Here is a 26,432-nt window from a genome sequence, read left to right as displayed (position 1 = left end):
CATTAAAGATGGTTGTAATATCAACAACAAAATCAGATTCAGACAGGACAGTCCTGACTCAGAAGTTCCAACCATCAGGAGAACCAGTTATTACACCAAATATTTTTTTAAAATTATCCACCAACTGACTTTGGAATAACTGATCCCATGTGATAGATACAAATCAAACCTTCGGCCACGGGGCTGGGGATTTAGCTCAGTGGTAGAGCGCTTACCTAGGAAGCACAAGGCCCTGGGTTCGGTCCCCAGCTCCGAAAAAAAAAAGAACCACAAAAAAAAAAAAAAAAAAAAAAAAAAAAAAAAAAAACCTTCGGCCATGAAAGAAATCACTGATTTTGCAATTCAAACCTTTTTCCTTTAGCATCATCTTCAACAAATAGACACCATGCTAATGTGTCTTATTTTCTAGAATCCCTACAATGGAGGAGTGTTCCTCTTTTTCCACATCCTTGCCAGCATCTGTTGTCACCTGAGATTTTGATCTAACCATTCTGTCTGGTGTGAAGTGGAATCTCACTGTTTTTGATTTGCATTTCCATGATGTTGAACATTTCTTTAGGTACTTTTCAGTCATTCAATATTCCTCTGCTGAGAATTCTTTGTTTAGCTCTGGACCCCATTTTTACTACTGTTATTTGATTCTCTGGCAATAACCTTCTTGATTTCTTTTTATATATTGCATATTAGCCCACTATCAGGTGTAGGATTGGTGAAGATATTTTCCCAATCTGATGGTTGCCGTTTTGCCCTAGAGACTTTGTCGTTTGCCTTACAGAAGCTTTGCAATTTTAGGAAGTACCATTTCTCAATTCTGATTTTAGAACATAAGCCATTATTGTTCTCTTCAAGAAATTTTTACCAGGGCACATGAGAACAAGGCCCTTCCCCAATTTACTGTATTTATTTGAGTGTATCTGGTTTTATGTGGAGGTCCTTGATCCACTTAGAATTCAGATTTGAACATGGAGATAAGGATGGACCAATGTGCATTTTTTCCATGCTGAGAGCCAGTTGAACCAGCAACATACATAGAAAATGCTATCCTTTAAATGGATTTTAGCCCAAATGGTCATATTACCCTAGATGGACAGAACACATGAAACTCAAGAAGGATGACCAAAATGCGAATTCCTCACTCCTTCTTAAAAGGGGAACAAGAACAGCATTGGGAGGGAATAGGGAGGCAAAGTTTAGAACAGAGGCAGAAGGAACACCCATTCAGAGCCTGCCCCAAATGTGGCCCATACATACACAGCCACCAAACTAGGTAAGATGGATGAAGCAAAGAAGTGCAGGCCGACAGGAACTGGATGTAGATCTCTCCTGAGAGACACAGCAAAAATGCAGCAAACACATAGGCGAATGCCATCATTAAACCGCTGAGCTGAGATCGGAACCCCCGTTGAAGGAATCTAGAAAGGACTGAAAGAGCTTGAAGGGGCTTGAGACCTCATATGAACAACAATGCCAACCAACCAGAGCTTCCAGGGACTAAGCCACTACCCAAAGACTTTACATGGACTGACCCTGGGCTCCAACCTCAGAGGTAGCAATGAATAGCCTATTAAGAGCACCAGTGGAAGGGGAAGCCCTTGTTCCTGCCATGACTGAACCACAAGTGAACGTGATTGATGCGGGGAGGGCGGTAATAGGGGGAGGATGGGGAAGGGAGCAACCATAGAGAAAGGGAGTGGGAACAGTTAGGGGGATGTTGGCCTGGAAACCTGGAAAGTGAATAACAATCGAAACGTAAATAAGAAATACCCAATTTAATAAAGATGAAAAAAAAGAAAATGCTATCTTTTATGCACTAGATGGAAATAGCTCTTTGTTGAAGATCAAGTGACCATAAGTTTGTGGGTTCATTCCTGGGTCTTCAAATCTATTCCAATGATCTACCTGCCTATGTACCAATTCTGTAAAGTTATTATCACTATTGGTCTGTAATGCAGATTGAGATCGAGGATTTTGGTTTGCCAGAAGTTGTTTTATTGTTGATGATTTTTATAGCTATTCTTTTTTTTTTTTTTGGTTGTGGTTATTTTGTTATTCCAAATGAATATGCAAATTGCTCTTTCTAACACTATGAAAACTTGATTTGGAATTTTGATGAACATTGCACTAAATCTGCAGTTTTTTGGTTTTTTTTTTCTTTTTTTTTTGCCGAATGTCCCTTTACAAAATATTATTCCTGCCAATCCATGAACATGAGAGATCTTTCCATTTTCTGAGATCTGCTTCAATTGCTTTCTTCAGAGACTTAAAGTTTTATCATACATATCTTTCACTTGATAGGTTAGGGTCACACCAAGGAATTTCATATTACTTATGAATATTGTGAAGGGTGTCGTTTCCCTAATTTCTTTTTCAGCTTGTTAATCCCTTGAGTAAAGGAAGGCGACACATTTTTGAGCAAATATTATATCCAGCCAATTTGCTGAAGTTGTGTATTAAGCTTAAGAGGTCTCTAGTGGAACTTTTGTGGACACTTAAGTATACTATCATATCATCTGCAAATAATGATTTTTTTAACTCTCCTTTCAGATTTGTATCGTGTTGACCTGACTTTGTTCTCTGATTGCTCAGACTAGGATGTGTAGTACTATGATGAATTGGTAGGGAGAGAGTGGGCAGCCTTGTCTAGTCCCTGATGTTAGTGGGATTGCTTCAAGTTTCTCTCCATTTTGTTTGATGTTGCCTACAGATTTGCTATGTATCACTTTTACTATGTTTAGGTATAAGCTTTGAATTCCTTACATTTCTAAGACTTTTAACATGAAGGGGTGTTGAATTTTGTCAAATGCTTTCTTGGCATCTAATCAGATGGTCATGTGGTTTTTTTCATTTGAATTTGATTACATACTGGATTACTTTGATGGATTTCTGTATATTTAAACATCCGTGCATCCCTGGGATGAAGCCTACTTGATCATGATGGTTGATCATTTTGATGTGTTCTTGAATTCTCTTTGTGAGAATTTTTTAATTTTTTATTATATATTTCTTTACTTGCATTTCAAAGGTTCTTCCCCCTCCCGGTTTCCTGTCCATAAGACCCCATTCCTTCCCCTCACCCTTCTCCATACGAGTATTCTCCATATACACCCCCCTTATTGCCCTCCCCAATATTCTCCTGCAATGGGGGTCCTGTTCTCAATTTGGTGTTTTGCTGCTAGCATTGACCTGTGTATTGTACATGCTCTGGATGTGTCTATCAGGAGAGATCTATATATAGTCCCTATTCTAATGCCTTTTTCAGCTTCATCAATCTTAACTAGTTTTCATGGCTGTATATATATATATATATATATATATATATATATATATATATATATATACAGCGACATGTGTGTCAGGCTCTGAACGGCCATTCCTTGAGTTACTGCGCTAAACTTTGCTTCCATATCCCATCCTATGAATATTTGCTCACTTTTAAGAAGGAGTGGGAGCATCTGCATTTTGGTCATCTTTCTTCTTGAGCTTCCTGTGATCTGTAGATTGCATCTTGGGTAATTTGAGCCTTTTGGATAATATTCACTTATCATTGAGTGCATACCAAGTCTGTTTTTCTATGATTGAGTAACCTCACTCAGGATGATACTTTCTAGTTCATTCCATTTGCCTATGAATTTTATTGAGTACTTTTACATCAGTATTCATAAAGGAAATTCGCCGGAAGTTATTGTGTCTTCGTGTGGTTTAGGTATAACCGTAATTGTGGATTCATAGTAGGAATTATATAATGTTCCTTCTGTTTCTATTTTACGAAATAATAGGAATAGTATTGGTATGAGGTCTTCTATGAAGGTCTGAGAGTATTCGGCACTAAAAATACCTGGTCCTGGGCTTTTTGGTTGGGACATTCTTAATAACTGCTTTTATTCTCTGCTCCCAGACCCCGAGAGAGAGAGAGACCTCACTGCCTGGTCAGGTGGGCACTCCTGAGGCTGCAGAGCGGAAGAGACCACCAACACTGCTCACCCCTGCCCACATCCCTGGCCCAAGAGGAAACTGTATAAGGCCTCTGGGCTCCCGTGGGGGAGGGCCCAGGAGCAGCAGGACCCCTGCCTGAGACACTGCCTGAACCTGAAGGAAACAGACCAAATAAACAGTTCTCTGCACCCAAATCCCGTGGGAGGGAGAGCTGAACATTCAGAGAGGCAGACAAGCCTGGGAAACCAGAAGAGACTGCTCTCTGCACACATATCTCGGACGCCAGAGGAAAAAGCCAAAGACCATCTGGAACCCTGGTGCACTGAAGCTCCCGGAAACGGCGGCACAGGTCTTCCTGGTTGCTGCCGCTGCAGAGAGCCCATGGGCAGCACCCCACGAGCGAACTTGAGCCTCGGGACCACAGGTAAGACCAAATTTTCTGCTGCAAGAAAGCTGCCTGGTGAACTCAAGACACAGGCCCACAGGAACAGCTGAAGACCTGTAGAGAGGAAAAACTACACGCCCGAAAGCAGAACACTCTATCCCCATAACTGACTGAAAGAGAGGAAAACAGGTCTATAGCACTCCTGACACACAGGCTTATAGGACAGTCTAGCCACTGTCAGAAATAGCAGAACAAAGTAACACTAGAGATAATCTGATGGCAAGAGGCAAGCGCAGGAACCCAAGCAACAGAAACCAAGACTACATGGCACCATCGGAGCCCAATTCTCCCATCAAAACAAACATGGAATATCCAAACACACCAGAGAAGCAAGATCTAGTTTCAAAATCATTTTTTATCATGATGCTGGAGGACTTCAAGAAAGACGTGAAGAACTCCCTTAGAGAACAAGTAGAAGCCTACAGAGAGGAATCGCAAAAATGCCTGAAAGAATTCCAGGAAAACATAAATAAACAAGTAGAAGCCCATAGAGAGGAGACACAAAAATCCCTGAAAGAATTCCAGGAAAACACAATCAAACAGTTGAAGGAATTAAAAATGGAAATAGAAGCAATCAAGAAAGAACACATGGAAACAACCCTGGATATAGAAAACCAAAAGAAGAGACAAGGAGCTGTAGATACAAGCTTCACCAACAGAATACAAGAGATGGAAGAGAGAATCTCAGGAGCAGAAGATTCCATAGAAATCATTGACTCAACTGTCAAAGATAATGTAAAGCGGAAAAAGCTACTGGTCCAAAACATACAGGAAATCCAGGACTCAATGAGAAGATCAAACCTAAGGATAATAGGTATAGAAGAGAGTGAAGACTCCCAGCTCAAAGGACCAGTAAATATCTTCAACAAAATCATAGAAGAAAACTTCCCTAACCTAAAAAAAGAGATACCCATAGGCATACAAGAAGCCTACAGAACTCCAAATAGATTGGACCAGAAAAGAAACACCTCCCGTCACATAATTGTCAAAACACCAAACGCACAAAATAAAGAAAGAATATTAAAAGCAGTAAGGGGAAAAGGTCAAGTAACATATAAAGGCAGACCTATCAGAATCACACCAGATTTCTCGCCAGAAACTATGAAGGCCAGAAGATCCTGGACTGATGTCATACAGACCCTAAGAGAACACAAATGCCAGCCCAGGTTACTGTATCCAGCAAAACTCTCAATTAACATTGATGGAGAAACCAAGATATTCCATGACAAAACCAAATTTACACAATATCTTTCTACAAATCCAGCACTACAAAGGATAATAAATGGTAAAGCCCAACATAAGGAGGCAAGCTATACCCTAAAAGAAGCAAGAAACTAATCGTCTTGGCAACAAAACAAAGAGAATGAAAGCACACAAACATAACCTCACATCCAAATATGAATATAACGGGAAGCAATAATCACTATTCCTTAATATCTCTCAATATCAATGGCCTCAACTCCCCAATAAAAAGACATAGATTAACAAACTGGATACGCAACGAGGACCCTGCATTCTGCTGCCTACAGGAAACACACCTCAGAGACAAAGACAGACACTACCTCAGAGTGAAAGGCTGGAAAACAACTTTCCAAGCAAATGGCCAGAAGAAGCAAGCTGGAGTAGCCATTCTAATATCAAATAAAATCAATTTCCAACTAAAAGTCATCAAAAAAGATAAGGAAGGACACTTCATATTCATCAAAGGAAAAATCCACCAAGATGAACTCTCAATCCTAAATATCTATGCCCCAAATACAAGGGCACCTACATACGTAAAAGAAACCTTACTAAAGCTCAAAACACACATTGCACCTCACACAATAATAGTGGGAGATTTCAACACCCCACTCTCATCAATGGACAGATCATGGAAACAGAAATTAAACAGTGATGTCGACAGACTAAGAGAAGTCATGAGCCAAATGTACTTAACGGATATTTATAGAACATTCTATCCTAAAGCAAAAGGATATACCTTCTTCTCAGCTCCTCATGGTACTTTCTCCAAAATTGACCATATAATTGGTCAAAAAACGGGCCTCAACAGGTACAGAAAGATAGAAATAATCCCATGCGTGCTATCGGACCACCACGGCCTAAAACTGGTCTTCAATAACAATAAGGGAAGAATGCCCACATATACGTGGAAATTGAACAATGCTCTACTCAATGATAACCTGGTCAAGGAAGAAATAAAGAAAGAAATTAAAAACTTTTTAGAATTTAATGAAAATGAAGATACAACATACCCAAACTTATGGGACACAATGAAAGCTGTGCTAAGAGGAAAACTCATAGCGCTGAGTGCCTGCAGAAAGAAACAGGAAAGAGCATATGTCAGCAGCTTGACAGCACACCTAAAAGCTCTAGAACAAAAAGAAGCAAATACACCCAGGAGGAGTAGAAGGCAGGAAATAATCAAACTCAGAGCTGAAATCAACCAAGTAGAAACAAAAAGGACCATAGAAAGAATCAACAGAACCAAAAGTTGGTTCTTTGAGAAAATCAACAAGATAGATAAACCCTTAGCCAGACTAACGAGAGGACACAGAGAGTGCGTCCAAATTAACAAAATCAGAAATGAAAAGGGAGACATAACTACAGATTCAGAGGAAATTCAAAAAATCATCAGATCTTACTATAAAAACCTATATTCAACAAAACTTGAAAATCTTCAGGAAATGGACAATTTCCTAGACAGATACCAGGTATCGAAGTTAAATCAGGAACAGATAAACCAGTTAAACAACCCCATAACTCCTAAGGAAATAGAAGCAGTCATTAAAGGTCTCCCAACCAAAAAGAGCCCAGGTCCAGACGGGTTTAGTGCAGAATTCTGTCAAATACGGAATGGCCAAGAATCACCTGAAGAAATGTTCAATATCTTTAATCATCAGGGAATTGAGAATCAAAACAACTCTAAAGGAGGGGAGCAGAGAGTGGAATGTAAATTAAATAAGTAAAAATATAATTAAGAAAGAAGTAACTGTAAACTTTATATTGGGACCATAATAAACCTGTTCTGAGGGGAATACTGCACCTAATCAAGACTTCAACAGGGAATGTATTTGTTTTTTGGAAATAAAGGAACTGAATGCGTAATGTCATTTTGGAGGTTCTCATGTCAAACAATAGGGAAATATATCAGTTGAGTCAAAACTAAAGTACACAGTGGATGTTACAGCTTAGGTCCAAGGGATCAATGTTCCACCCAGACATGGTAGTAGAACTAAGAAATATTGTGCATGTTATACTGATGTTAGAGTTACATAGGTGGCATTTTCATAACGTGCTTATCTGTGGTTTTAATTAGTCTCAGAGGAAGGTAATATTGGGTTCCCTGGAAGAAAGCTTCCAGAACTCACTGTGTGAAGCTATGCATGTGAAACATAATTAACTCTGACGTCTTAGCTGGAAACAATGAATGTCGTAAACATAAAACAAGTAAAGGTACTGAAAATAAATGATATATGGGTGTGTATTCATATCAGAATCTGTATGGTAACCACATAATGGAAATGGGAGGAGAAAGAATGAAAGAGTGTGAAGATAGGAAATCATCTGCCAAATTATGTCTTTCAGGCAGAACTTAAGATTTCTAAACCTTTCAAAGACTACTAACATTTGTCTCACAGTTTCAGAATATGCAGACCTTAGTCACTTTTCATTTTATTTTTCTTAGATTTTATATGTATTTACATTTCATACACCCCCTAACCCTCTGTTCTGTACCTCCTTTCCCTCTTCCCGCTTTTATGAGGAAGCACCTACTCCCACACACCCACTCCAACCTTAATGTCCTGGCATTAACCTGCATTGGGGAGACAAGCCTTCACAGGAATGAGGGCTTTTCCTCCTATTGAGGCTGGACAATGCCATTCTCTGCTACACATGTGGCTGGAGTCATGGTTCCTTCCATGTATACTAATTGGTTTATGGGAACTCTGGCAGGGTCTGGTTGCTTGATATTTTCTTCTTCCTATGATGTGGAAAACTCCTTCAGCAACTTCAGTTTGTTCTCTAACTCCTCCATTTGGGTCCCTTTGTTGTGTCCAATGGTTAGCTGCAAGAAACCTCATCTGTATCAGTAGGGCTTTGGCAGAGCCTCTCAGGAGAAACGTGTAACTGGCTCCTGTCATCAATCACTTCTTGGCATCAACAATAGTGACTGCATTTGGTGGCTGCATATGGGATGGATTCTGAGGTGGGGCAGTCTCTGGACCAACTTTTCATCAGTCCCTGCTTTATTCTTTGTCCCTATGAGAACTAATTCTCGTGTTACATACCAATATTAAAGTAATCTTGAAAAGCCATCTGGGACCTCGGTGCACAGGGGCTCCCGGAAAGGGCGACGCAGGCCCTCCTGGTTGCTGCCCTAGTGGAGAGCTCGTAAGCAACACCCCATGAGCCTCAGGACCACAGGTAAGACCAACTTTATTGCTCCAAACGACCTGACTGGTGGTCTCAGGACACACAAAGGCAAATTTCCTCTAGGACTGGACACTTCCGGTTTTTAGCTGGATTCCAAACTTCGCTGAGCCCTGCCCACAGCTCACTGCTCCCGAACCCCGTGGGAGAGACAGCTCACTGCCCGGACAGGTGGGCACTCCTGAGACTGCAGAGTGGGAGAGACCACCAATACTGCCCACCCCTGCCCACAGCCCTGGCCCAAGAGGAAACTGTATACGTCCTCTGGGAAACGGTAGATAGGTGCACTGAAGCTGCAGACCCCCTGCACCCGAGACACTGCTGGAACCTAAAGGGACTGGATTAACAGCTCTTTGCACCCAAATCCCGTGGGAGGGAGAGCTAAACCTTCAGAGAGGCAGACAAGCCTGGGAAGCCAGAAGAGACTACACTCAACCCACATTTCTGACTTACAGGAACACACAGGAACTCTTCAGGCCCACAGGAACGTCTGAAGACCTGTAGACAGGAAAAACTACACGCCTGAAAGCAGAACACTCTGTTCCCATAACTGGCTGAAAGAAAACAGGAAAACAGGTCTACAACACTCCTGTCACACAGGCTTATAGGACAGTCTAGCCACTATCAGAAATAGCAGAACAAAGTAACACCAGAGATAATCTGATGGCGAGGGGCAAGCGCAGAAACCCAAACAACAGAAACCAAGACTACATGGCCTCATCGGACCCCAATTCTCCCACCAAAGCAAACACTGAGAATATCCAAACACACCAGAAAAGCAAGATCTAGATTTAAAATCATATTTGATCATGATGCTGGAGGACTTCAAGAAAGACATGAAGACCTCCCTTAGAGAAACGCAGGAAAACATAAATAAACAAGTAGAAGCCTATAGAGAGGAATCACAAAAATCCCTGAAAGAATTCCAGGAAAACACAATCAAACAGTTGAAGGAATTAAAAATGGAAATAGAAGCAATGAAGAAAGTACACAGGGAAACAACCCTGGATATAGCATTTTCAGCAAATGCTGCTGGTTCAACTGGAGGTCAACATGTAGAAGAATGCAGATCGATCCATGCTTATCACCCTGTACAAAGCTTAAGTCCAAGTGGATCATGGACCTCCACATCAAACCAGATACACTCATACTAATAGAAGAAAAAGTGGGGAAGCAACTCAAACACATGGGCACTGGAAAAAATTTCCTGAACAAAACACCAATGGCTTATGCTCTAAGATCAAGAATCGACAAATGGGATCTCATAAAACTGCAAAGCTTCTGTAAGGCAAAGGACACTGTGGTTAGGACAAAACGGCAACCAACAGATTGGGAAAAGATCTTTACCAATCCTACAACAGATAGAGGCCTTATATCCAAAATATACAAAGAACTCAAGAAGTTAGACTGCAGGGAGACAAATAACCCTATTTAAAAAATGGAGTTCAGAGCTAAACAAAGAATTCACAGCTCAGGAATGTCGAATGTCTGAGAAACACCTAAAGAAATGTTCAACATCTTTAGTCATAAGGGAAATGCAAATCAAAACAACCCTGAGATTTTACCTCACACCAGTGAGAATAGCTAAGTTCAAAAACTCAGGTGACAGCAAATGCTGGGGAGAATGTGGAGAAAGAGGAACACTCCTCCATTGTTGGTGGGATTGCAGACTGGTACAACCATTCTGGAAATCAGTCTGGAGGTTCCTCAGAAAATTGGATATTGAACTACCTGAGGACCCACCTATACCTCTCTTAGGCATATACCCAAAAGATGCCCCAACATATAAAAAAGACACGTGCTCCACTATGTTCATAGCAGCCTTATTTATAATAGCCAGAAGCTGGAAAGAAGGCACTTCAATAGAGGAATGGATACAGAAAATGTGGTACATCTACACAATGGAATATTACTCAGCTATCAAAAACAATGACTTTATGAAATACATAGGCAAATGGATGGATCTGGAAAATATCATCCTGAGTAAGGTAACCCAATCACAGAAGAACACATATGGTATGCATTCATTGATATGTGGCTATTAGCCCAAATGCTTGAATTGCCCTAGATGCACAGAACACATGAAACTCAAGACGGATGATCAAAATGTGAATGCTTCACTCCTTCTTTAGAAGGGAAACAAGAATATCCTTGGCAGGGAATAGGGAGGCAAAGATTAAAACAGAGGCAGAAGGAACACCCATTCAGGATCTGTCCCTCGTGTGGCCCATACATATACAGCCACCCAATTAGACAATATGGATGAAGCAAAGAAGTGCAGGCCAACAGGAACCGGATATAGATCTCTCCTGAGAGACACACCAAGAATACAGCAAATACATAGGCGAATGCCAGCAGCAAACCACTGAACTGAGAACGGGACCCCCGTTGAAGGAATCAGAGAAAGGACTGAAAGAGCTTGAAGGGGTTCCAGACCCCATATGAACAACAATGCCAACCAACCAGAGCTTCCAGGGACTAAGCCACTACCCAAAGACTATACATGGACTGACCCTGGGCTCCAACCTCATAGGTAGCAATGAATGGCCTAGTAAGAGCACCAGTGGAAGGGGAAGCCCTTGGTCCTGCCAAGACTGAACCCCGACTGAACATAATTGTTGGAGGGATGGCGGTAATGGGGGGAGGATGGGGAGGGGAACACCCATATAGAAGGGGAGGGGGAGGGGTTAGGGGAATGTTGGCCCGGAAACCGGGAAAGGAATAACATTCGAAAGTAAATAAGAAACACTCAAGTTAATAAAAAAAAATTCTACAGCATGAAATAAAATAAAAAATATACTACTGTTATTCAGCTTGCTTATAAATGTTTCAGTGATATAACTGATTGTATTTTGTATGCTGTGAATTTAAATTATAAATTAATATTAAAAGAAAAAGAAAATTACTCCCAATATATACATATTTAAATTTTTTCATAAGTCTCTTTTGTATGTACTTCAACATCTGCAAAACATGAGTGAGAAAATTGTAGCTTCATACACACAGATATTTCTTGGTTATGGATCAATTCATTCAAAGGATGTCATCTCTTTATAAAGTCATATGTATTTTTCAATCCACTGTAATATAAATCAAAACAAATTTTAATAATAATAGAAAACTATATTAAAACTATATTAAACTATATTAAAACAAACAAACAAACAAACAATAAAAACCAAAAGATTAGTAGTGTAATTCAATGCCCTAGTCCTTTTCGAGAATATGTGAGACTTTTGGTTCAAAGTCAGAATAAGTAAATTTAATAATATCAGCCAATAAATATAAGACCAAATTTTAAAAGATTATATTTTTCTCAGTATTTTTTAACTGTACGTGGCCACTATTTCATTAGCAGTGCAGGGGATTGTTGGGGGCCGTTAATGGGGGTGGATGGGGTGGGGAACACCCATATAGAAGGGGAGGGGGAGGAGTTAGGAGCTGATGGACAGAGAACCGGGAAAGGGAAAAACATTTGAAATGTAAATAAAAAAATATCTAATTTATTAAAAATGGAAGAAAAAAGAAAAAAAAGTAATCCCAACATCAATATACAACCTGGGGTGCTACACTAGATCTGTGATTTGGAATACTCCAGGTCTATGTGTAAATATTATTAACATATATTTTTATTAATTTAAATTTTAAATGATATCCTCCTTATCAATTACCCCTCCAGCCACATGCCTTCTCAACACCCCTCACCCTCCTCCGTTTGCCTCTGTGAGAGTGCTCCTCCACCCATTCTTCCAGTCCTGTCTCACCCCTCTAGCATGCCTCTATGCTGGGGCATCAGGCCTCCCTCCACTCCCATTGATGTCAGATAAGGCCATCCTGGGCTACATATCTATTTGGAGTCCTGTTCCCTCCATGTATACCCTTTGGTTGGTTTAGACTGTAGGAGATCTGGGTGGTCCAGTGGATATTGTTCTTCTTATGAGGTTGCAATCCCCTTCAGCTCCTTCCATTCTTTCACTACCTCTTCCACTGGGGTCCCTTGGCTCTGTCCAATATATGGTTGTAAATATCTGTGTCTGTATTGATCAGTGCTGGTAGAATCTCTTGGAACAGCAATATAAGTCTCCTATCAGCAAGAGATTATTGTTATCAGCAATAATGTGGGATTTTCTTGTCTGCAGATAGGATGGATCCCTATTTGTGGTGGTCTCTGGATAGCCTTGCCTTCAGTCTCTGTTCTATTTCTTGCCCCTGTCTTTCTATTGGACGGGAATATTTCTGGGTTTAAAATTTTCAGATGTGTGGGGTCCATATTCCTCAACTGGGGACCATGGTTATATACTAGAAGTAGTTTCTACAAGTCATATCTCCCATTTGTTGGTATTTCACTTAAAGTCATTGCCATTGGTTCCTGGAAACCTCTCACTCCCTGGAGCCTGGGATTTTCTAGTGGCTACCCCAGTTCCCCATTCCCCTCTGCTACTTGTTTTTCTCTTCTATTTCCTGATCCTCTGTACTTCTCTCAGGTCCCTTACAAAACCTGTTCTTGCCCCCTTTTTTCTCTCCCTATTCCCTCCCCGTAACTCCTTTGATTTTTTGTTCCGTGTTCTATGTAGAATTAAAACATCTATAATTTGTTCTGCCTTCTTATGCTTCATATGTTTTGTGGATGGTATCAAGGGTATTCTGAGCTTTTAGACTACAAGAAACTCATCAGTGAATACATACCTTGTGGGTTCTTTTCTGTATGAGGGACTTCAGGATGATATTTTATGTTTTCATCCATTTCCCTGAGAATGTCATGAAGCCATTGTTTTAATGGCTGAGTAGTACTCCATTGTATAAATGTACCAAAACCTCTGTATCCATTATCCTTTTAAAGGACATCTGGGTTTTTTCTAGGTTCTGGATAATATAAATAAGGCTGCTTTAAACATAGTGGAGCATGTGTCCATATTAAACTTGGAGCATCATTTGGGTATATGCCCAGTAGTGGTACAGCTTCAGGTAGAACTATTTTCATTTTCTGAGGAAACACCAAAATGATTTCCAAAGTGGTTTTAAAAGATTGCAGTCCGATCCTGTGCTCCAACTGCATAGGTAGAAATGAATAGCCTAGTAAGGGCACCAGTGGAAGGGGGACCCTTAGTCCTGCCAAGACTGAACCACCAGTGAACAGGATTGTTGGCGGGAGGCAGTAATGGGGGGAAGATGGGAAAGGAAACACCCATATAGGAGGAGAGGGTGAGGGGTTAGGGGGATGTTGACCTGGAAACTGGGAAAGGGAATATCAATTGAAATGTAAATAAGAAATACCCAATTTAATAAAGATGGAGAAAAAAAGATTGCAGTCCTACTAGGAAAGAATGAGTGTCCCTCTTTCTCCAAATCCTTGCCAGCATGCGCTATTGTCTGACTTTTTGATCATAGTCATTCTGATTGGTTTGAAGTGGATCTCAGTGTTGTTTTGATTTACATAACACTGATGAATAAGGATGTTGAACATTTCTTTAGGAGATTCTCAGCCATTTGAGATTCTTCAGTTGAGAAGTCTTTATCTCTGTACACCACTTTAATAGGGTTATTTGGTTCTCTACATTTTTAACTTCTCAAGTTCCTTCTATATTTTAGATATTATCCCACTATCAGATGTAGGATTTTAAAGACCTTTTTCCAATGTCTGAGTTGTCATTTTATTCCATTGACAGTGTCCTTTGCCTTGCAGAAGCTTTTCAAGTTTATGAGGTACCATTTGTCAATTACTGCTCTTAGACCACAAGCCATTGACATTCAGTTCGGGGAATTTTCCCTGTGCCCACATATTGACGTTCATCCCCAGTTTCTCGTCTATGACATTCAGTATATTTGGTTTCATGTGGATATTCTTGATCCTTAGTACAGGGAGATAAGAATGGGTCAATCTGAATTCTTCTACCTGCCTGACAACAATTGAACTGGGACCATTTGTTGCAAATGCTGTTTTTCCCCCCCACTGGCTGGTTTTGGCTTCTTTGTCAAATCTCAAGAGATGGCGGTTTTATGAGTGGGAAACCAACCAGGAATGGGGATAACCTTTGAAATGTGAATAAAAATATCCAATAAAACATTCTATTCCATCGATCTGCCAGTCTGTCTCTATACAAATACCATGATGTTTTTATTGCTATTGCTCTGTAATAGAGCTTGAAGTAAAGGATGGTGATTCCCACATAGGTACTTTTATTGTACAGAATTGTTTTCACTCTCCTGGGTTTTTTGTTACTCCAGGAGGGTTTGAGAATTGGTCTTTCTATCCCTGTGAAGAATTGAGTTTGAATTTTGATGGGGATTGAAATAAATCTGTAGACTGTTTTTGGTAACGTGGCCATTTGTACTGTGTAAATCCTGCCAATCTGTGGGCATGGGAGATTTTTCCATCTTCTGAGATCTTCTTCAAATTTATTCTTCAGAGACTTGATGTTCTTGTCATACAGATCTTTGATTTGCTTGGGTAGAGTCACACCAAGAAATTTTATATTATTTGGGACTATTGTGAAGGGTGTCATTTCCCTAATTTCTTTCTCAGTCCATTTATCCTTTGAGGAGAGGAAGGCTACTGATTTCTTTGAGTTAATGTTATATCCAGCCATCTTGCTAAAGTTCTTTATTAGTTGTAGAAGTTATCTCCTGGATTTATTTTGGCTTTTTCATAAATACTATCCTATCATCTGCAAATAGTGATATTTTGACTTCTTCCTTTCCAATTTGTATCCCTTTGAGCTCCTCTTCTTACTAATTGCTCTGGCTAGAACTTGGAATAATATATTGAATAGATGGAAAGATTGGCCCCCATTGTTTTGCCCCTAATTTGAGATTGCTTCAAGTTTCTCTCCATTAAGTTTGATGTTACCTATTGGTTTGCTTTATATTATTTTTATTATGTTTACCTATGGACATTGAATTGCTAATCTCTCAAATATTTTTAACATGAAGCATTATTTTTCAAAGGTTTTACACCATCTAACAAGATGATCACATGTTTATTTTTATCCCTTGAGTTTGTTTATGTAGTGGATTAAGTTGATAGACTTCCATATATTGAACCATCCCTGTATCCCTAGGATGAAGCCTAACTATTTTATCATGGGGAATGATCATCTTGATGTATTCCTAAATTCAGTTTGTGAGGAATTTATTGAGTATATTTGCATCAATATTCATGAGTAAAATTGTTCTGTAGTGTCCTTTATTTGTGGGTCTTTGTGTGATTTAGGTAACAGTGTAAGGTTAGCTTTATAGAATGTATTGGGTAGTGTTCCTTCTGTTCCTCATTGATGGAATAGCTTGGCAAGTATTGGTATTAGGTTTTCTTTAAAGGTCTGAAAGAATTCAGCACTAATACCATCTGGTCCTGTGCTTTTTTGGTTGGGAGACTTTTAATGACTGCTTCTATTTCTTTAGGTGTTATGGGGCTGTTGGATACCAAGTATTGGTCTAAAAATCATCCATTTCACCTAGATTTTCCACTTTTATGGACTATAAGCTTTTGCAGTAGGATCTTATTTTTTTTAATTTCTTCAGTTCTGCTTCTATGTCTTTAGTTACAGTTCTTATTTTGTTAATTTGTATACTGTCTCTATGTCCTCTAGTTAGTTTGACTAAGGGTTTATCTTGTTGATTTTCTTCAAGAACTAGCTCCTGGTTTTGTTGATTCTTTGTATAGTTCTCTTTGTTTCTACTTGGTTGATTCCAGCCACAAGTTTGATTACCTGCCATCTACTCCTCTTGGATGTATTTGATCTTTTTTCTTCTAAAGCATTCAGGTCTGTGTCTTCTGGGGTGTGTGGAATAGAGTCCATGGGTGTTGAAAGATATTAAGGATCAAAGATTGTTGATTCTTGTTAATTTTGTTGTTAGAGGTAGAATTATGTTTTTATAGTTATCTTATTTTCATTCCTTGTGAGAAGTCTAATTTCTTGCATTTTCTTCAGGGTAGTTCCCCTCCTTGTGTTGGACATTTAGTTCTGTTATTTAACAAAGGAAAGTACTGATTAAATTTGGTTTTGTCATGGAATATCGTGTTTCTCTATCTATGATGATTGAAAGTTTTTCTGGGTATAGTGGCCTGAGCCTGCATTTGTCTTCTCTTAGGGTCTGAGTGACATCTGCCTAAGTTCTTCTGGTTTTTAGAATCTCTGTTTAGAAGTTGGCTGTAATTCTGTAAGGTCTGCTTTTATATGTTATTTGATCTTTTTTCCTTACCACTTTCAATAGTTTTTCTTTGTTCTGTTCATTTGGTGTTTTGTCCTGAGTGTGTTAGAGTTCCTATGAGTCATGCTGCCTATGAGATCCTATTATTCTGGTGTGTTTTGTAGGAGTAGGTGAGGAGCCAGTTCCCTGGGACCACTCCAGGCAAAGCTGCAAACCAGAAGGGATGCATGCCACTGTTTAGGAAATGTTCCTGTGTTCTCTGTGTCCCAGAGGGACCAAGTTAGACCCAGTATTGGTGCAGATGTTGTGGCTTCACCTGTGTTCTTGGTGTGTCACAATTCTGGGGAGTCAAGCTTACTCTGGATGCTGTTGTAGTGGGTAGGGAGCAGGAGACCTAGGTTTGCTCTGGGCACAAGTGCAAACTGGAAAGAGGGGTAAATGTTAATTACTAATTGCTTCAGGTAATATTTCTAGGGACCTCCATGATACCCTCAGATGATCTTCCTTAAGGGCCTTAACTGGGGCTAGTATACTCGTATTAAGGTATTTTATTCAGCATATTCTCTAAAGTCTTAAGTTAATATTATAAAACTAATGATAAGATTCTTAAGCTTAATTTAAGTAAATTAACCTTTACCTCTCAGATTCTAAATGGGCAAACTATTGTAAAGAATTTGTGAATTAAGGATAACTTAAGTTAAATAAATAAATAAATGAAAACAAAATTCTGTTTTTACCAGTATGCAAAGCACAACCATTTGAAATTAATCAAAGACATTCCCAGGTGGAGAGCTGATTCTGGTATTATATATTAATATTTTAATATTGTGGACACTAATCCAAATATTATAATATGAAAATAGTTCTAGGTTTTAAAATCTCAAGTGCCAAGTTTTAAATAGAAATTACATGTTTCAAGCAGTGTGTCTTTGGGAACACCCCAGGCTCTATCACTAGATCCCCAATCTTTGGCCTAGAAATATCCTTTAGGACTTTGTGACCTTTGTCATCTAAATTCATAAGGGACTTTTTGGAGTCCTGGAAAACTAACACTCTAAGCTTTCCACAATAATGGCTACCACAGTAGTTTTAGCAAAGAAAATACTTCTCCAGAAATTTGAGGATGAAATCCCTACAACATATGACAGAAGAGCCAAGCGAGGAACACGAGATATTAAACAAGGACTCAAGAATACCCATGAACTATGATGACACAGGTAACTCAAAAATGTCATTTAGAATGTTCTGAGGAAAATAAGAACTGAATTTCTACTTTGATTTCCAGGTCCAATAAAAGTTGTACCACTCGGGATAACAAACAATTCAATATTGGAAAACAGAGGAGGAGAGCCAGGTCTAGTGACTGGAAGGTCTAAGCTGAGAAGTCAAACAAGTGGCAGAAATCCTAAATGGGTATACGTGAGGTAACAAGTATACTATAGGGATTGAAGATGGCAAGAATCAGGATAGTGAGGTAAACAAAAAGAGGATTCCATTTGGAAGGTGTGGCTAAATAGGAGTTTCAGCATTTTTTTTTGCCATTCATTCTTTTTTTTTTTTTATTCACTTGAGTATTTCTTAAATACATTTCAAGTGTTATTCCCTTTCCCGGTTTCCGGGCAAACATCCCCCTCCCCACTCCCCTTCCTTGTGGGTGTTCCCCTCCCAAACCTCCCCCCATTGCCGCCCTCCCCCCATAGTCTAGTTCACTGGGGGTTCAGTCTTAGCAGGACCCAGGGCTTCCCCTTCCACTGGTACTCTTACTAGGATATTCATTGCTACCTATGGGGTCAGAGTCCACGGTCAGTCCATGTATAGTCTTTAGGTAGTGGCTTAGTCCCTGGAAAGCTCTGGTTGCTTGACATTGTTGTACTTTTGGGGTCTCGAGCCCCTTCAAGCTCTTCCAGTTCTTTCTCTGATTCCTTCAATGGGGGACCTATTCTCAGTTCAGTGGTTTGCTGCTGGCATTCACCTCTGTATTTGCTGTATTCTGGCTGTGTCTCTCAGGAGCGATCTACATCCGGCTCCTGTCGGTCTGCACTTCTTTGCTTCATCCATCTTGTCTAATTGGGTGGCTGTATATGTATGGGCCACATGTGGGGCAGGCTCTGAATGGGTGTTCCTTCAGTCTCTGTTTTAATCTTTGCCTCTCCCTTCCCTGCCAAGGGTATTCTTTTTCCTCATTTAAAGAAGGAGTGAAGCATTCACATTTTGATCATCCGTCTTGAGTTTCGTTTGTTCTAGGGATCTAGGGTAATTCAAGCATTTGGGCTAATAGCCACTTATCAATGAGTGCATACCATGTATGTCTTTCTGTGATTGGGTTAGCTCACTCAGGACGATATTTTCCAGTTCCAACCATTTGCCTACGAATTTCATAAACTCGTTGTTTTTGATAGCTGAGTAATATTCCATTGTGTAGATGTACCACATTTTCTGTATCCATTCCTCTGTTGAAGGGCACCTGGGTTCTTTCCAGTTTCTGGCTATTATAAATAAGGCTGCGATGAACATAGTGGAGCACGTGTCTCTTTTATATGTTGAGGCATCTTTTGGGTATATGCCCAAGAGAGGTATAGCTGGATCCTCAGGCAGTTCAATGTCCAATTTTCTGAGGAACCTCCAGACTGATTTCCAGAATGGTTTTACCAGTCTGCAATCCCACCAACACTGGAGGAGTGTTGCTCTTTCTCTGCATCCTCGCCAGCATCTGCTGTCACCTGAGTTTTTGATCTTAGCCAATCGCACTGGTGTGAGGTAAAACCTCAGGATTGTTTTGATTTGCATTTCCCTTATGACTAAAGATGTTGAACATTTCTTTAGGTGTTTCTCAGCCATTCGGCATTCCTCAGCTGTAAATTCTTTGTTTAGCTCTGAACCCCATTTTTTAATAGGGTTATTTGTCTACCTGCGGTCTAACTTCTTGAGTTCTTTGTATATTTTGGATATAAGGCCTCTATCTGTTGTAGGATTGGTAAAGATCTTTTCCCAATCTGTTGGTTGCCGTTTTGTCCTAACCACAGTGTCCTTTGCCTTACAGAAGCTTTGCAGTTTTATGAGATCCCATTTGTCGATTCTTGATCTTAGAGCATAAGCCATTGGTGTTTTGTTCAGGAAATTTTTTCCAGTGCCCATGTGTTCCAGATGCTTCCCTAGTTTTTCTTCTATTAGTTTGAGTGTGTCTGCTTTGATGTGGAGGTCCTTGATCCACTTGGACTTAAGCTTTGTACAGGGTGATAAGCATGGATCGATCTGCATTCTTCTACATGTTGCCCTCCAGTTGAACCAGCACCATTTGCTGAAAATGCTATCTTTTTTCCAATGGATGGTTTTGGCTCCTTTGTCAAAAATCAAGTGACCATAGGTGTGTGGGTTCATTTCTGGGTCTTCAATTCTATTCCATTGGTCTATCTGTCTGTCTCTGTACCAATACCATGCAGTTTTTATCACTATTGCTCTGTAATACTGCCTGAGTTCAGGGATAGTGATTCCCCCTGAAGTCCTTTTATTGTTGAGGATAGCTTTAGCTATCCTGGGTTTTTTGTTATTCCAGATGAATTTGCAAATTGTTCTGTCTAACTCTTTGAAGAATTGGATTGGTATTTTGATGGGGATTGCATTGAATCTGTAGATTGCTTTTCGTAAAATGGCCATTTTTACTATATTAATCCTGCCAATCCATGAGCATGGGAGATCTTTCCATCTTCTGAGGTCTTCTTCAATTTCTTTCCTCAGTGTCTTGAAGTTCTTATTGTACAGATCTTTTACTTGCTTGGTTAAAGTCACACCGAGGTACTTTATATTATTTGGGTCTATTATGAGGGGTGTCGTTTCCCTAATTTCTTTCTCGGCTTGTTTCTCTTTTGTATAGAGGAAGGCAACTGATTTATTTGAGTTAATTTTATACCCAGCCACTTTGCTGAAGTTGCTTATCAGCTTTAGTAGTTCTCTGGTGGAACTTTTGGGATCACTTAAATATACTATCATGTCATCTGCAAATAGTGATATTTTGACCTCTTCTTTTCCGATCTGTATCCCCTTGATCTCCTTTTGTTGTCTGATTGCTCTGGCTAGAACTTCAAGAACTATATTGAATAAATAGGGAGAGAGTGGGCAGCCTTGTCTAGTCCCTGATTTTAGTGGGATTGCTTCAAGTTTCTCTCCATTTAGTTTAATGTAAGCAACTGGTTTGCTGTATGTGGCTTTTACTATGTTTAGGTATGGGTCTTGAAATCCTATTCTTTCCAGGACTTTTATCATGAAGGGGTGTTGAATTTTGTCAAATGCTTTCTCAGCATCTAATGAAATGATCATGTGGTTCTGTTCTTTCAGTTTGTTTATATGATGGATCACGTTGATGGTTTTCCGTATATTAAACCATCCCTGCATGCCTGGGATGAAGCCTACTTGATCATGGTGGATGATTGTTTTGATGTGCTCTTGAATTCGGTTTGCCAGAATTTTATTGAGTATTTTTGCGTCGATATTCATAAGGGAAATTGGTCTGAAGTTCTCTTTCTTTGTTGTGTCTTTGTGTGGTTAGGTATAAGAGTAATTGTGGCTTCGTAGAAGGAATTCGGTAGGGCTCCATCTGTTTCAATTTTGTGGAATAGTTTGGATAATATTGATATGAGGTCTTCTATGAAGGTTTGGTAAAATTCTGCACTAAACCCGTCTGGACCTGGGCTCTTTTTGGTTGGGAGACCTTTAATGACTGCTTCTATTTCCTTAGGAGTTATGGGGTTTTTTAACTGGTTTATCTGTTCCTGATTTAACTTCGATACCTGGTATCTGTCTAGGTAATTGTTCATTTCCTGAAGATTTTCAAGTTTTGTTGAATATAGGTTTTTATAGTAAGATCTGATGATTTTTTGAATTTCCTCTGAATCTGTTGTTATGTCTCCCTTTTCATTTCTGATTTTGTTAATTTGGACGCCCTCTCTGTGTCCTCTCGTTAGTCTGGCTAAGGGTTTATCTATCTTGTTGATTTTCTCAAAGAACCAACTTTTGGTTCTGTTGATTCTTTCTATGGTCCTTTTTGTTTCTACTTGGTTGATTTCAGCTCTGAGTTTGATTATTTCCTGCCTTCTACTCCTCCTGGGTGTATGTGCTTCTTTTTGTTCTAGAGCTTATAGGTGTGCTGTCAAGCTGCTGACATATGCTCTTTCCTGTTTCTTTCTGCAGGCACTCAGCGCTATGAGTTTTCCTCTTAGCACAGCTTTCATTGTGTCCCATAAGTTTGGGTATGTTGTATCTTCATTTTCATTAAATTCTAAAAAGTTTTTTAATTTCTTTCTTTATTTCTTCCTTGACCAGGTTATCATTGAGTAGAGCATTGTTCAATTTCCACGTATATGTGGGCATTCTTCCCTTATTGTTATTGAAGACCAGTTTTAGGCCGTGGTGGTCCGATAGCACGCATGGGATTATTTCTATCTTTCTGTACCTGTTGAGGCCCGTTTTTGACCAATTATTAGGTCATTTTTGGAGAAAGTACCATGAGGAGCTGAGAAGAAGGTATATCCTTTTGCTTTAGGATAGAATGTTCTATAAATATCCGTTAAGTCCATTTGGCTCATGACTTCTCTTAGTCTGTCAACACCACTCTTTAATTTCTGTTTCCATGATCTGTCCATTGATGAGAGTGGGGTGTTGAAATCTCCCACTATTATTGTGTGAGGTGCAATGTGTGTTTTGAGCTTTAGTAAAGTTTCTCTTACGTATGTAGGTGCCCTTGTATTTGGGGCATAGATATTTAGGATTGAGAGTTCATCTTGGTGGATTTTTCCTTTGATGAATATGAAGTGTCCTTCCTTATCTTTTTTGATGACTTTTAGTTGGAAATTGATTTTATTTGATATTAGAATGGCTACTCCAGCTTGCTTCTTCTGACCATTTGCTTGGAAAGTTGTTTTCCAGCCTTTCACTCTGAGGTAGTGTCTGTCTTTGTCTCTGAGGTGTGTTTCCTGTAGGCAGCAGAATGCAGGGTCCTCGTTGCGTATCCAGTTTGTTAATCTATGTCTTTTTATTGGGGAGTTGAGGCCATTGATATTGAGAGATATTAAGGAATAGTGATTATTGCTTCCCGTTATATTCATATTTGGATGTGAGGTTATGTTTGTGTGCTTTCATTCTCTTTGTTTTGTTGCCAAGACGATTAGTTTCTTGCTTCTTCTAGGGTATAGCTTGCCTCCTTATTTTGGGCTTTACCATTTATTATCCTTTGTAGTGCTGGAGATAAAAGAAGTGCACTTACTTCCCAGGCATCTTGAAACCTCTTCTATTCTGAAGCTCCCCTTTCATATCTGAGAAGAAAATGGGCAAATCCCTATCGGAACACTGCTCCTACTGGCCATCTTTGTCCTGTTTCTGAACTTCAGCCATGCAACTGCAAAAACTATCATGGGAGGTAGGGAAAATTCTAAAGGAAACTTCATTGAAAAAAACAAACTGAATGATGTATGTGATGTCTTCAAATTTCTTTACAGCAAGTACAGTGATGACACCTATCTCAGCAACATAAAAAATCAGTCATTCACCATGCACATATGGGTAAGTACTTCTCCCAGGGTGAGAGACAATGTTGATTTGTCCACGTGTAGCACTATCTTTTTTTAGTCTATTACTACAATCTTTTCTGTAACCATGCTTGCATATCTCCAATACACAACATTCATTTTCTGAAAGAGATGGCTCAAGGAAGGTCTTATCACACTACAAATAGAATGATGCATTCTTAGTACTGAAATGAGTCCTCAGAATTTCATTATTTCTACCTGATTTCAAAGAACTCCTAAGAGATAGTATCCACACACATACCAGAAATTCTTCAAAACAAAATATACTAGTATATAGTGGGAGTTCTACATCTTATTCTGTTTAATTTTGCCTATAATAAATAGGAACCAATATGTTTCTATTTCACAGTTAGCATAAGGTGTCCTCTAATTTCTCTAAATGAAATTGAATACCAGATGCCAATGTACACTGTTTAATGAAGGACCATACAATAGGACAAACAGACACACAAACATTTATTATTAAAAAAGGAATTTTTTCGTACGCTTTCAAGTATTTCAGTTGTGTGTGTGTGTGTGTGTGTGTGTGTGTGTGTGTGTGTGTGTGTGTACATGTGTATTGTTTGGAGCCAGTATGTCAGTTTATATATGGAAGTCATAGATGCCTATGGTTAATTAAATAACTTTTTATATTGATGGAAGTACAGGAACAAACTTGGTATTTCAGCTTTATTAATTGCATCTTTTTTACTGCAATCTCTAGACAGCCTAATTCTAAGTATTATTATGGGAAATGAAGTTTACCTCATACTACTGATTATGAGTTCACAGCATTCTTGTTGATCCTGCCTCCCTTCTGTCCAGTGTTACATGTGGCCATGTTTTCTTCATCCTCCTCACTGTCCTGTAGTAAAAGGGGCTTCTGGTATGTGTGTTTATGTCAATATGTTTTTCTGAATCTCTTGATAATAACTATTTGTGTACTTCAGCAAACTATGGAATTTTCTATGTAGTAAATATTTCTTTCAGGAAAATGAAGAGTCATTGTACTTGTTCTGATAATATCACACTTATTTCCCTCTTGTAGATGACCACTGATATCTACACCAAGGGCCGACTATGGCTCCCACATTCTCTGTTCAGCTGTGCTTTAAGTACAGAACCTGAGGTAGTTTTCTAATATAGATGTTGAGTAAGATTCTATTCCACAGTGGAAAATGGCCATTTATTCTAGGGTAGATGCAGATGCTGTTAACTCAAAAAAATTGATTGACAATGGCAAGACCCAAAAAAACGATACCACTCACTGATGCTGTAGACTTCTTAGATGTTAAATGTGCTACCTGAGAACCTACAGAAAAAGAATTTAATGGGATATTTCAAAATGTGCATGTGTGTCCTTTATAACAATTCACCATGCAGAATGATCCAAGTTTCAAATTGTATGGAGACCTCTAAAGGACAGGTAAAGTCATCTGAGCAATTCCTAGCATGGAATTTGTAGACTTGTATTATCAAATTAACCTGGAGATTATACATCTTTTTCATAGTGACCTTGGAATGATCCTGGAACAGCACTTAGGAACTAGAGTCCTAATTTTGCAAAAAAAAAAAAAAAAATACATTAGTACCTACATCCCATCACCTAGTAACCAACTTGAGGTATGACCACCTTGTACACTACATCATTCAGCAATGTAGAGTCAACCCCTGCAACATACTACTGTCAGTAGATTTGTTAGTCAAGGCACAAATGCACCACTTTCCAAAACCTGAGTAAATGTTACAATAATAAAATTACAAAAAAGGGCTGGAGAGATGGCTCAGTGGTTAAGAGCCCTGACTGCTCTTCCAGAGGTCCTGAGTTCAATTCCCAGCAACCACATGGTGGCTCACAACCATCTGTAAAGAGATCTGATGCCCTCTTCTGGTGTGTCTGAAGACAGCTACAGTGTACTTATATATAATAAATGAATAAATCTTTTTTTAAAAATTACAAAAAAAAAGAAAATGTGCAATCCAAACACATAACAACGATACCTATTGTTCAGTGTGTACCTGAGTCGGAATGTAGACACAGGATAAGCATCACTACAGGGATGATTGTCCTTACTCATGGTTTCAAAGGACAAATTCTGTTATTTTAGCTTGGTTTCTTCCAGGAAACTTATCTGAGATTCCCTCCGCAATGAATATGTTAGTGCCTATTTGTTAACTGCACAAACAAGTGACTAAAATGCCTTGAGATGTGTTAGCATCAACGGTCAAATTTAGAATTGAGACACTCACAGGGCCTATTTATTTGTCCTGAAATTTCCCCTTGTGTGTAGCATTCCAAATTCTCCTGTCCACTGAAGGAACTATAGTTAGAAAAACAAATAAAAGGGATGCTCTGTGTTAATTGTAGGTATTAATGGTGATCATTAGGTGATCAAACCAGCCTGAAACCTTATTAGAAGTGCAAAGTGTGACTACCTCTTATCCTGAAATCAATAGGATCATTCACTTCATGCTGCATTCTAAAGCCTTCCCTTCTTCTCAGGGCAGAACGTGTACTAGCAATGGTTCTTACCTGTCCTTATGGTTTCTATTCCAGGCTGGTTCTACCTTACTAACAATATTGAAAAATGTTAGTCCCAGACTTCCAACGTTGGTGTACTGTTTCTTCTATTTCTTAGAGTAAAGATGTACACAGAAAAAGGTCCTGAAAATCATTCTGTTGGAAGTAGTTTGTGTGTGTGTTCAGATGGCAATCATATTGACATGGATCCAAAATAAAAGTGTTAGCTACAAAAGTAAATTAAAGCATACATGTAAATAAAAAATACAGAACTACAAAACAAGTGTGCTCTTTTCTTCATAGGAAGTTGGAGAAATTGAAATGGTTAAAACCACATGTAAAAAGACTGAGTCTGACTTCCACCAATGTCATTTAGAGAGGGAATTCTATGCCATAA

This window comes from Rattus norvegicus, chromosome 3 (genome assembly GCF_036323735.1).
Source record: "Rattus norvegicus strain BN/NHsdMcwi chromosome 3, GRCr8, whole genome shotgun sequence".
NCBI lineage: Eukaryota > Metazoa > Chordata > Mammalia > Rodentia > Muridae > Rattus > Rattus norvegicus.
This window is presented reverse-complemented; position numbering follows the sequence as displayed.